This window comes from Glycine max, chromosome 14, assembly GCF_000004515.6.
Source record: "Glycine max cultivar Williams 82 chromosome 14, Glycine_max_v4.0, whole genome shotgun sequence".
Classification (NCBI taxonomy): Eukaryota; Viridiplantae; Streptophyta; class Magnoliopsida; order Fabales; family Fabaceae; genus Glycine; species Glycine max.
Genome location: NC_038250.2, coordinates 41,812,529 through 41,826,792, shown reverse-complemented (window position 1 = coordinate 41,826,792; position 14,264 = coordinate 41,812,529).

Here is a 14,264-nt window from a genome sequence, read left to right as displayed (position 1 = left end):
TTCTCTAACCTAAGTTGCATTATAAAGGGATAACTTAACAGTTACATAGTCACCATAAAATTAAAGTCCTTTTTATTGGCGGCTAGCTGTCGATATCACTGGTTATATAAGACCACAACATATTTCTAATTTTTTTTTATATGATTTCTTATCTATTGAATCCCAAAACTCTGCCTAAATACATTTTTTTCCTCACATTCAATACATCACCTAAACATTTTCTATGCCCTAATGTGGCACAACAAAATGTGATCCATGGACCTCTTGTCCTAGTTGAAAAGGTTCCGAAAGTAGGGGCACACAGTCCAAAAAGTTGTCGTTCCCTGGACAGTTGGACCTCGCGGTCGTAAAGACCAGAGTTCAAGCTGAGAGAGCACATGTCAGGGCAGAGTTGGATCTTTTCAGTAGATCCATTTGCATATGTTTTGTGGCAACGTGAGAGTAACGGTTACAGTCAAGACAATTCAAATGCCAAGGCGGAAGATATAGGCAGAGAAGGGTGCTTTGGCCAATTTAAACTAATTTCTATTTTCCTCCCTTGGTCTTGGACTGCAATTTTTCTTTTTTCTGTGATTTTCTTTCTGTTCTTAGTTTGTTATCAGTCATTATCAAGTACTAGTGGTCAAGTTGACCAGGTTAACAACAACCTCGGAACCGGGATGTCAGAAGTTGGGATTGCACATAGTAGTTTTTTGGCTTTTGAATTCAAATATATATTTTTAATGTTATTACTTGATATGAACCCACATGGCACAAGGGCTGACTTAGGATCGTCTAGGATTAAACCTTGATGGAAAATGCGGAAATTGATTAAGGAAAGGATGGAAAATAAGGTGGCTAATTTCGTGGGTCTTAATAAGGTGGTTCTTGGCATAAAATGGATGAATGGGATGGTAAAACGTAGGTTAAGTGGTGGCTGGACAGAAATATAGAAATGGCAATAACTGAAGCTACAGGGCTCCAAATGAGGTGATTCCAAAACGAGGTGAAAGGTCTCGTTTTGAAATTCAATTTAGGCTCAAGAATCACTTAATTTGAGTGCGTAAAATGGGAGTTATGGCCACGAGATAATTCTGGGCAGAGGTGGATTTTCTGGAATTGTGGTTTGAAAGAACAAGGGTGATGATGAAAGGAAGGAAAGAATCACCCTTTCCAGCGAGGGCAACACACAAAGGTTGTGAAAGTCCTTTGATACAGCCAAGGTGTTCTTGAATCACTCAAGAATTTAGGAGAATCACTCTCACTAAGATAAAAGAGATAAACTCTAATTTTCTGAATAAAACTCAACTTGTGTTTATTGATAAAATGGTTCAGCTTATATAGAAGCTTTACAGCTGATTTTAGTAATGACCCACTAACCTAGAATTAAAATAACTTAATGCCATTAACCTAGGGAATTAAAAAAAACTTAATGGCTGAGTGTAATTGAAATTGTGGCAACCAAAAGTCACCCCCAACAGCCAACAAGTCAGCCACCATTTGGTCTCCCAAAAGGTTGATGCCTAGGTTGCCAATTGGGCCCTTATTACAACTTGAACTAAACCTAACTAAAGCCCTTTTAGTTGATTAACCCAAAACATATTTTTGGTCAGCCAACTTTACAAGGATTGGGCCATTATTTAGACAAACTAAACACTCTAAAATTGAGACAAAGTGATGTCATTTAGTCCTCCTCCATTTGGGCCATGATACAACTCACAACCTTGGACTTTTCTCCTTGAAACTTGGGCTTGTATTCAAATAGTATGGACAACACTTGTTGAAGAGCTTCCTTGGCTTTCCTTGCTCTAGCCCTTGTCATAGGTCCTCCAAGTCCTTCAAGTGGATCCTTGCCCTTGCTCTTGAACATGTCCTCATCATTCTCTCCCTCTTGAGAAGGATTTGTCCTCAAATCGGATTCTCCATCTGCATCAAAAAGAGATAAATCAGAGACATTGAAGGTGGAACTAACATTATACTCACCGGGCAGCTCAACTTTGTAAGCATTGTCATTGATTCTTTCAAGCACTTGAAATGGTCCATCTCCCCTTAGTTGAAGCTTTGATTTCCTTTGTTCCGGAAACCTTTCTTTTCTCATGTGCACCCAAACCCAATCTCCGGGTTCGAAGACAACCTTCTTTCTCCCTTTGTTGGCTTGTTTAGCATAACTTTTATTTTTCCTCTCAATTTGATCTTTGACTCTCTCATGAAGCTTCTTCACATAGTCCGCCTTTGCTTGACCTTCTTTATGATTAAAAACAGAAACATTAGGCATAGGCAAAAGATCAAGAGGAGTTAGTGGATTAAAACCATAAAATACTTCAAAAGGAGAACAATTAGTGGTGCCATGAATAGCTCTATTGTAAGCAAATTCAACATGGGGTAAACAAGCTTCCCAAGTTTTTAAGTTATTCCTCAAAACTGTCCTAAACAAAGTTCCCAAAGTCCTATTAACAACTTCCGTTTGCCCATCGGTTTGTGGGTGACAAGTGGTTGAAAATAACAATTTAGTGCCCAACTTGCTCCACAAAGTCCTCCAAAAATGCAAATCATCAAGCCTAGGTATAGGATGCCTATATTTAATGGTGATGTTATTAAGGGCTCTACAATCAGAACACATGCGCCATGTCCCATCCTTTTTAGGGACCAAAATCACTGGGACAGCACAAGGACTCATACTATCTCTTACCCAACCTTTGCTAATGAGTTCATCCACTTGTCTTTGAATCTCTTTGGTTTCTTGTGAATTACTTCTATAGGCTGGCCTATTGGGCAAAGAAGCTCCCGGAATGAGATCAATTTGATGCTCAATTCCCCTCAAAGGTGGTAGTCCACTTGGCACATTTGGATCCTGCAAAAGAGTTTTAACACTAGAAGGCACTTCAAAATCATCAAAAGTGTTAGTGGTCAAAATCTGATTTTTGCAAAACAAGATATATAGTGACTGTTTAGCACGAAACAACCTCTTGACCTCACTTTTTGTGGCTAAATAGCTCTCCCTCACTTCAAGTGTTTCACTCTTCTTTTGTTCACTCTTTTTCCTCTCAAGTGTTTCCCTCTTTTTCTCACTCTCAAGTGTTTTGCTCACTTTTTCTTTTTCTCTTTTCTCTTGAAGAAGTTTTTCTCTCATTTTCTTTTGATCCTCACACACTTCTTGTGGACTCAATGGCTTGAGCACAATCTTTTTGTCTTGGTGCATGAAAGAGATCTTGTTGGTGTAACCGTCATGATTGGCTCTATTATCAAATTGCCATGGTCTCCCCAAAAGTATGTGACTGGCCTCCATAGGAACAACATCACAAAGTACCTTATCATTGTATTTCCCAATGGAAACGTCCACTTCAACTTGCTGCCTCACTTGCACCTCCCCATCCTTACTAAGCCATTGAAGTTTGTATGGCCTAGGATGTGGTTTAGTAGCTAAATTTAGCTTTGACACTAATCTAGCACTAGCCACATTGGTGCAACTACCTCCATCAATGATCACCATGCACACCTTGCCATTGATTAAACATCTAGTGTGAAAGATGTTTTCTCTTTGGCTCTCCTCCTCATGCTTCAATTGACCACCAAGTAACCGCCTAATCATCAACAAATCTCCCTCCGGAGTCTCCTCTTCCTCTACGTACTCACTCTCCTCTTCCTCTTCAACATCAGATTCACTTATATATTCTCCATCTCTAAGAACCATGGACCTTTTGTTAGGGCACTCATAAGCATAGTGTCCTAGGCCTTGGCACTTGAAACACTTCACATCTCTACTCCTTTTAGAGGGTTCCTCTTGGGACTTTGAGCGAGTTTTTGATGGGATAGGTGTGGAACTACTAGAAGTAGCAGCCCCATCTTTCTTACCTTTGTCTTTCCAACTAGAAGAACCAAAGTTGGTAAAACTCCTCTTAGCCACTCCTTTCCTTTTTAATTGTTGCTCTACTTGGTTTGCTTTGTGAAGCAAATCATCCATTTCAACAAACTCCTGCAGCTCAACAATATCACGGATATCATTAGTCAAACCATTAAGAAATCGAGCCATAGTTACCTCCTCATCTTCTTCAATATTTGCTTGAATCATGAGCACATCCATTTCCTTGAAATACTCCTCAACCCCCTTGTTGCCTTGGGTTAGTTTTTGGAGCTTGAATTTCAAGTCCCTTGAGTAACTAGCCGGCACATATCGCTTCCTCATGATCTTTTTCATCTCCGTCCATGTATCAACCATTGGCTCTTCATTTCTTGCTCTCTCCTTTTGTAGCTTGTTCCACCACACAAGAGCATAGTCGGAAAACTCCGTGGCGGCAAGCTTCACCTTCTGGTCCTCCTCATAGTTGTGGCATGAGAAAACATGCTCTATTTTCATCTCCCACTCCAAGTAGGCCTCCGGATCATTCTTTCCTTTAAATGGAGGAATGTTGAGTTTAATACCATCAATTCGGTTTTGTCTAGGAACACCATCATTCCCTCTTCTCCTCCTTTCTTCTTCATTATGATCTCTATTCTCCATTTGATCCAACCTCTCATGGAGCGCATCATCTCGTTGTTTCATTAACCTCTCCATATGTTGCATCAAAGCTTGCATTTGGAATTGCGAAAGCCCCACTCCATCATTAGGATTAGTACCTGACATCTCAAACAAACAAATCAAACGTAACAAGACAATTATAGTTGTTTGAATACCTCACCCACTCAAGTGTATCACACAATTATGGCTTTTCTCTAATGAAACACTCTTGCCTTTTACCACTCTAATTCCCCTTGAGTTCTTAGGCAATTCAAGAGATTATGGCCACAACAAAGAACAATTCACCAATATGTGTAAGGTAAGGCTAGAGAGACAAGGAAAAGGTTAACCAAGAAAAAGGCTAACAATGTTTTTAGGCACAAATGAAGGAAATAAAATTCAGAATTTAGGAATTCAAGTAACAATCCTTCATGCAACCAATATATTACCTTAAAGAGATTTTTTTTTTTAAAAAAGTTCTTCAAGCATGAACCATTCAGCCCAATTTTTTTTTTGTTAATTTTGCTTATACGAAATTCTGCTTCTTTTTTTTTTTTTTTTATAACAAAGAGATCAAAAGGCTTAACTTTTGCAATGGTTCAGCCTAAAAAAATATATATGAATAAGAAGGTAATATAAATGGCAAAGAGAATAAAGAAGGATGTTACCCAATATTTCCAGCAAAGGAAGTGTTGATCCTAGAACCAGAGCTCTGATACCAAATGATATGAACCCACATGGCACAAGGGCTGACTTAAGATCGTCTAGGATTAAACCTTGATGGAAAATGCGGAAATTGATTAAGGAAAGGATGGAAAATAAGGTGGCTAATTTCGTGGGTCTTAATAAGGTGGTTCTTGGCATAAAATGGATGAATGGGATGGTAAAACGTAGGTTAAGTGGTGGCTGGACAGAAATATAGAAATGGCAATAACTGAAGCTACAGGGCTCCAAATGAGGTGATTCCAAAACGAGGTGAAAGGTCTCGTTTTGAAATTCAATTTAGGCTCAAGAATCACTTAATTTGAGTGCGTAAAATGGGAGTTATGGCCACGAGATAATTCTGGGCAGAGGTGGATTTTCTGGAATTGTGGTTTGAAAGAAAAAGGGTGATGATGAAAGGAAGGAAAGAATCACCCTTTCCAGCGAGGTCAACACACAAAGGTTGTGAAAGTCCTTTGATACAGCCAAGGTGTTCTTGAATCACTCAAGAATTTAGGAGAATCACTCTCACTAAGATAAAAGAGATAAACTCTAATTTTCTGAATAAAACTCAACTTGTGTTTATTGATAAAATGGTTCAGCTTATATAGAAGCTTTACAGCAGATTTTAGTAATGACCCACTAACCTAGAATTAAAATAACTTAATGCCATTAACCTAGGGAATTAAAAAAAACTTAATGGCTGAGGGTAACTGAAATTGTGGCAACCAAAAGTCACCCCCAACAGCCAACAAGTCAGCCACCATTTGGTCTCCCAAAAGGCTGATGCCTAGGTTGCCAATTGGGCCCTTATTACAACTTGAACTAAACCTAACTAAAGCCTTTTTAGTTGATTAACCCAAAACATATTTTTGGTCAACCAACTTTACAAGGATTGGGCCATTATTTAGACAAACTAAACACTCTAAAATTGAGACAAAGTGGTGTCATTTAGTCCTCCTCCATTTGGGCCATGATACAACTCACAACCTTGGACTTTTCTCCTTGAAACTTGGGCTTGTATTCAAATAGTATGGACAACACTTGTTGAAGAGCTTCCTTGGCTTTCCTTGCTCTAGCCCTTGTCATAGGTCCTCCAAGTCCTTCAAGTGGATCCTTGCCCTTGCTCTTGAACATGTCCTCATCATTACTTATGCCTTAATTTTTTTTTATTCATGCTATTAGTATTAGTATCAACAATATATCAAAACTTTTTTTAAAAAACAATATATCAAAACTAACATTTTTTTAAAAAAATATAGAGAAAAATACTTAACATTTAATCAATATAAATTAAAATATAGTTAATGATAATTGCTATGAAGTGGAGACAACACATTCTGGTATTTCTACTCTTAGTTATGTTTTACTTTTATGTTTTTTAGTCCTTAAGGTGTGCCTAGGGACTTAGATGTAGATGCAAAAGCTGCGGAGAAAAATTGAACCACCTTGATCTTCTATTTGGGGTGAAATATATATGCAAGGACGACAAAGGTTTATGAGATTTCACTACAAATTCCTTTAAATGATGTGACAAATGTATTTGAGATATTCTGTTCATATATGATGCTTGGATTAATAATTCTTTTTTTTATGTATTATTATTTGATTAAAACTTGTCTCATTTTTAATCTCTTTTTCTTTCTCTTGGATCAATCTCAGGTTAAATTAAAATGTATTTTGCTTGATGTGGTGCATGTCACACATGGTTGTGATAGCAACCCGAACCCACCCAATGATGCAAACACTATAGAGGCCCAGTGTGGCAAAGAAAACAGGCCCATAAGGAAGGCTAGCAAACCAGCGTATCTCGAAGACTATGTGCAATAGCACATAGCATTTTCAGCACTACGGGTGGTTGTTTAGCAATGTAACAGAGTTGGTTAATTAATGGGGTAGTTTGTTATCGTGGGTAGTTTGTTATCGTGCAACAATGGATTTTGTTAGTAGTGGAGCACGTAGTCTGTTAGTAGAGTTTTGGTGCATGTATTGTTGACCATATTGAACCTAGCCTATATAAGCGTGGAAAGCACTAGTAATAAAACAAAGAAAATTTACAAAAACTCATTAGTATAGGAGGTTACCTTGATCTCCTATTACGGTCGAATTACTCCTCGACCGTAGTAGGAGGTCAAGGTATCCCGATTAGCACTAGTAATAAAACAGATAAAATTTACAGAAACTCATTAGCCTATATAAGCATGAAAAACACCAGTAATATCCTTCGCTGCTCAACACTCTGACCTGGCCACTAAGGTCGAATTACTCCTCGACCGCCTCAACCACCCCTCCCCTGTGCCTACGCCTCCACCACCACTATTGACACCCTCACGCCCCTATATCAAGTTAGAAGTACCCCGATTTGATGGTCACGATCCCATGGGATGAATTTTTAAGATCTTCCAATTTTTCGAATATCAAGCCACACCAGAGGAGGAGCGCATCACCTTGGCATCTTTCTATATAGACGGACCAACCCTCAGTTGGTTCCAATGGTCCTACCGCAACGACTTCATCACCCCATGGCCGAGATTTCTGCAGGCACTAGAATCCTGCTTTGCCCTGACCTATTACGACGATCCAAAAGGCACCCTGTTCAAGCTGACGGAATGAGGCTTTATCAATGATTACTTGATAAAGTTCGAAAGATTGGCTAATTGGATAATAGGCTTACCACCTCCATTTCTTCTTAGTTGCTTCATCTCTGGTCTCTCACCAGACATTCGCCGAGAGGTATTAGCCATGCAACCCATATCGTTGCCCCATGCCACAACACTTGCCAAATTATAGGTAGACAAAATCCAGGATTGGCGCCGGCCCTTCAAATCAACACAACCCACTCTCCCCAATCCTTTTTCCCAAAACCCCCCACCACCTTCACCATCCCCTTCCAATAACCGACAACCCTTCATTCATCGCACCCCAGAGGAAATGGCTAGTTGTCGTGAAAAGGGGCTATGCTATAATTGCGATGAAAAATGGAATGCATCACATAAATGCCCCGGTCTGATATTCCTCCTCATCGCAGAACCTGAAGACACACCAATTGACCCTCACCCAAACCCTGACCATTTCCCACAGAAAACCTTGACCTTGAACTCGATATCCCACCCCCTCAATCAACACCACACATTAGTCTCCATGCTCTCTTCAGCTTAGTTGTGCCAGTCACCTTCCAGATTTACGACTTCATTCATCAGACTCGCGTCATTGTACTTATCAACAGTGGAAGCACCCATAGTTTCATTCAACCACGGGTTGCTAAGTTCTTGTCACTAGCCTTACACGACACGTCCCTACTATGGGTTATGGTGGGAAATGGCTCTATTTTGGAATGCCAACAACGTTGTGCTGACATTCCCTTGATCCTTCATGGCCATTCATTTACAGTCACCCTCCACCTCTTACCCATTAGCGACGCTGACATAGTCTTGGGTATAGACTAGCTTCAACAGTTAGGGCCAGTGGTTACTGATTACACCACGTTATCCATGAAGTTTCACCACTTAGGCTCACCCGTGGAGCTTCGCATTACTGTCCAAACTGGGCCGTTGCAATCCTTTGCCAAACAATTCAAAAGAATGATCCAAATCGGATCTACATCATCCTTATTTCATCGGGCCCTTCAACCCGTTACCACTCACCACCCTGAACTTGACACACCACACCCCATCCCCGAAATACAATTCCTCCTTACCAAGTATACCCCCATCTTCCTTATCCCTTCATCCCTTCCCCTACCCTGTCTAATAGCCCACTGTATATCACTTCACCCTTCAACCAGCCTAGTAAACGTTCGACCCTACCATTACCCATTTTTCCAAAATGCTAAAATAGAAAAGTAGGTCTCTGAGTTACTCAACTCCGGCATGATATGCCTTAGCCACATTACCTTCTCCTCACCGGTCCTATTGGTGAAGAAGAAGGATGGTTGTTGGCGGATGTGCATGGACTACCGCGCGTTAAATGCCTTTACTGTTCGCGATCACTTCTCAATGCCAACCATAGATGAACTCTTGGATGATCTTAGCCAAGGATCATGGTTCACCAAGCTCAACCTTCGTCAAGGTTTTCATCAAATTCTCATGGCAGAGGAAGACATCTTTAACGACTTTCCGAACGCACCACGACCACTATGAATACTGTGTCATGTCGTTTGGATTGTGCAACACACCCTCTACTTTCCAAGCCACTATGAGCTATGTCCTTTAATCGTTTCTACACAAATTCACGGCAGTATTCTTCGACGATATCCTCGTCTACAATGAATCACTACCGGAGCATATCAAACACCTGGACTTAGTGCTCAGTGCTTTGTTGCAGGGCAAGTTTTATCTCAAGTGCTCCAAATGTTTCTTCGCTCAACAACAATTAGAATACCTCAGCCATATCATTTCCGGTAAGGGTATTGAACCAGAGTAGGCCAAAATTGCCGCCATGTTGTGTTGGCCAATACCGACAACTCAGAAAGATTTTTGAGCTTTCTTGGGCCTCACTGGCTTTTGTCCCTGATTCATTAGGAACTATGCCACCCTTTCTGCTCCACTCACGGTGTTATTTTGTAGGGACAAACTTCACCGGCCCTCAGAAACTCAACAAGCTTTTGATTTGTTGAAGCACACCATGACCCAAGCTTTGATCCTCATACCCCTTGATGTTTCACATCCTTTTATAGTTGAGACGGATGCCTCTGGCACGACCATGAGTGCCGTTCTAATGCAACAGGGTAAACCCGTTGCGTTCTTCAACAAGCAATTTACACCTAAACTTCAACGTGCTTCGAAGTATGTGCAAGAATTGCACGCCATGACTACCGCCATCCGCAAATGGCGACAATACCTCCTCGGACACAAATTCACCATTTTAACGGATTATCGCAACTTGAAGGAGTTGATGACACAAATTATTCTAACACTAGAGCAGCAATATTATTTGGCCAAGCTTTTGGGGTACAATTATACGATCCAGTTTAAAAGTGGCCACTCTAACGTCATTGCAGACTCACTTTCTCACATCGAAGTACCCTTTGAGCCAACATTTCTTGTTCTCTTGGTCCCACAATTTGAATTCATGGACCAGCTTTAGGCAACCCTGCAAGCAAGTCCGATTTTCCAACATAATTTGTCTTCAATTTCCTCTAATCCTGAGCTTTTCCGGATTTCCAGATGCAAAGTGGTATGCTTTTACACAAGGGCAACATATGGCTCAATGATGACAATCCATTTTGCCCTGTATTGTTAATGGAATATCATGCCACCCCACTAGGCGGACACCTTGGAGTTTCCAAAACTATCCACCACCTTTAAGCTAATTTCACCTGGGACCATCCCCGGCGGGATGTCAAGGAATTCATTAAGAATTGCCAAACCTATCAATAAACCAAACACGACACCCGCAAATCGACAGGATTATTACAACCCCTCCCAATACCATCGGGCATTTGGGAAGATCTCTCGATGGATTTCATTACCAATCTGTCCAACTCCCACGGTTATACGGTGATTATGGTGGTTGTTGACCATTTTTCTAAAGGGGTACATTTTGGAGCATTGGCTTCGCAATTTACAATATTCAAGGTGGCTACTTTATTCCTTCATACAGTCTGCAAACTCCATGGATTTCCCAGGATCTTAGTGCCAGACCGTGATCCTTTATGCAAGTCATTAAATGCATCTTGAAGTTCATCAAAGGAAATAGATAGGTTATTGTTAGAAGATGTTACCTCTTCTTCGCTATAATAGTTTTTGGCCATGAGACTCAGATTAACGACTTCATTTTCTGAATCTCTTGATGAATTTATATCGTTATCTTCCCAAGTGATGTAAGCTTTCTTTGCTATCTTGTCTTTGAAATTTTTCTTGTCAGACTTCTCCATTCTTTTCTTGAAACTGAGGCAATCAACTCTTAAATGTCCAGGTTGATTACATTCATAACACTTTGGAACAGAAGGAAAATCTTCTCCTTTTTTCTTTGGATTGAAATTTGTTCTTCTTTGATTTCCTTTGTTCCTTATAAACTTGTTGAATCTATTTACTAAGAAACTAAAATCATCATCTTCTTCTATTTCATTCAAGTCTTCTCTGTCACTTTCTTCTTGAATAGAAGATGAGGCTTTAAGTGCAATTCCTTTCTTTTTCTTGTCATTTTCTTCATGTTGATTTAGTCTCATAAGTTCCATTTTGTGTTCTTGAAGATTTCCAAAAAGAGTTGCAAGAGACATGTTAATGAGATCTCTTGATTCTGCAATTGCAGTTACCTTTGGTTGTCGTTCCCTGCTTAAACATCTTAGAACTTTGTTAATGAGATCCTCATTAGGAAATATCTTTCCTAATGATGTAAGATGATTAACTATATGTGTAAATCTCTTTCGCATATCTTGTATGGTCTCATTTTGATTCATTCTGAAAAGTTAATATTCATTTGTTAGGGTGTTTCTTCTAAATCTCTTAACATCTTTTGTTCCTTCATGGGTTACTTGTAATGTATCCTACATTTCTTTTGCATTCTTACAATTTGATACTCTAAAGTATTCATCCATTCCTAATGTAGAGGTAATTATATTTTTATCCTTTAAGTTATATTGTAGCCTTCTTCTTTCCTCTTCATCCCATTGTTCCCAAGGTTTTTCTGTAGTTGCATTTCCTATTACCATTGTAGGGATGTAAGGACCGATTTCAATGGCTTCGCAGATGTTTAAATCTATAGCATATGAAGATTTGCATGCGAATTTTCCAGTAATAATAACCCACACCATTAAATATAGGAGGAGGCCTATTAATGGAGTTTCCTTCAAAAAATAGGAAGTTTGATGAAGCCATAATTATTCTTGAAGTTTCTAAACTTTATACAAGAATCAAGCTCTGATACCATTTGTTGGACAAGTGGCCTCAATAACTTAAGAGAGAGGGGGGGGGGGGGAGGGTAATTAAGTTAAAAAATTTCTCATTTAGTTGACTTCTAAATCCCCTTTTAAATCTATATGATAAGAATATTGTAGATGAAGATGAAAATTATATCAACAGAGTACTTCAAGTGTGCAAGATAAATAAAATATGCAAGATAAAGTAATCAAGATAGGGAAGAGAGAAATGCAAACTCAATTTATCCTGGTGCGGCCACTTCCCGTGCCTACATCCAGTCCTCAAGCAACCCACTTGAGATTTTCACTAACTTTGTAAAATATCCTTTTTACAACTTCTGAACACCCGAGAAATCCCTTTCCCTTGTGTTCAGGAAACTTACAATTCAAGAGACAAATAGCCTCTTGTTCTTAATAGTCTTTAAAGAAAGTACAAATGTTTTTCTCTCTTTTAGAGAAGAAGATACAAGATGAAGTTCTTAGAAGAATCCTTAATTGATTTGCAAGTGTTTGATCAATGATTTATTTTTGAAAGGATAAGACAATAAGATTTTGAAAAAAACTCTCTAAAAACTTTCATAGATAAGTCACATATTTATAGGTCCTTGGTGGTTTTTCAAAAGCTTATGAAGGGATGTGACCTTTTAGAGTAATTTTTAAAATTTTTCCACTGGTAATCGATTACAACGCTTTGGTAAGTGGTATTCGATTACAACTTTTAAATTTCAAATTTCAAATTTTCTGGAAAAACTTTTTTAAAATAATTTTGCTTCTGGTAATCAATTACAATGTCTGATAATCGATTATAATGCCTGGTAGTTGATTACTAGTGGAAAAATGCCTTTTTCAGAAAATGTTAAAAATATTTTAAAAACTATGTTGTGAGGCCAAACCTTTGCAATCACTAAGAGACTCTTTTAACAAAGATAGACTAAGAGTTAGCTTTCTTCTTGATCTTTGTTTTCTTGGTCTTGATTTTGACTTGAAATAAAACTTGTATTGCTTTTATCTTGGAATCATCAAAACCTTCATACACATACATTCACACTTCGGTGGTGAGAGAGTCAAAGATAGAACCGAAGAGGCAAGTGTTGCGGTTAGCATCAGTGTCTTCACAGAATCCATAAGCCTTGGTTTTCTTAGGGGTGGAGAGAGAGAAAGTGAAGGCGATGGTTATGGGTTCCACAGAAGAGCAGAAGTTACAACAATGTTTTGAGTGAGAGGCTAAATAGTCGAGAATGTGAGGGGTTTCCTCCAAGTGGTTGTTGACTTTTTTTTTCAATTTTTTTCTTAATTAAAACACAATAAGAATGACATGACAAGACCCAGAGTTGTGATTAGTTGTCTGTCTAAGGGTTCTTTTTACACTGATAATATATGAGTATTTTTATTTATTTTAATTGTAACAATGAATTGTACTACAGTACTTCCTATGTTTTCATTTTTAAGTAAAAAGAAACTGATTTCACCCTTAAAGAGGTGTAGAAATTTTGAATCTTGGGTTGAAAATTTTAATTTTTTTATGTTTAATATTCATTTTAAGAAAATAGCATTCCTAGGAAATAATATTTTTTGGGAATATTTTTTAATAAATTTTTTGTAAATTTTTTTATGAGATGATATGAATCTTACTTTTTCGAGTTTAATTCTTTTTATCATGATAAAAATATTATATTACTTTTATTAATATGATAAATAATTAAAATAAATAATAAAAAATATGTAACTCTTTAAATTTTGGAAAATTTATCTAAATGTTTAGGATAACTAATCAAATAGATAGATTTTAATTTGTTCGTCCTAAAAAAACATAATTACCAAGATTCATAATTCTCACGAATAATGATTTCCAGACAAAAATAAAAAACTTTCTTCCTTACCAAACACTTTCTTATTAAAAAATTATTTAATTTCATTTAATTATATAAATCTCAATTAAAAATATTTTTTTTTTCTAAACTATCCTCTCAAAAACTTATATAAAGTAAAGATAGTTTCATCAAATGAGACAAAAATAATTGATATTTTCTTATATTCAAGAAAAAAGTTTAACTTTTTCTACTTATAAAAGATAACATATTAATAACAAATTAGTAGTATTAACTAATAATTAAAATATTGTTAGAAAGTAAACCTGCACCATGGTAGAGTGTCAAAGCATTTTTACTCATCGTCTTTGCAAGTGGAAGGCTTCAAATTTATCTTTGGCGGGTAGAGTCACCTTGACAG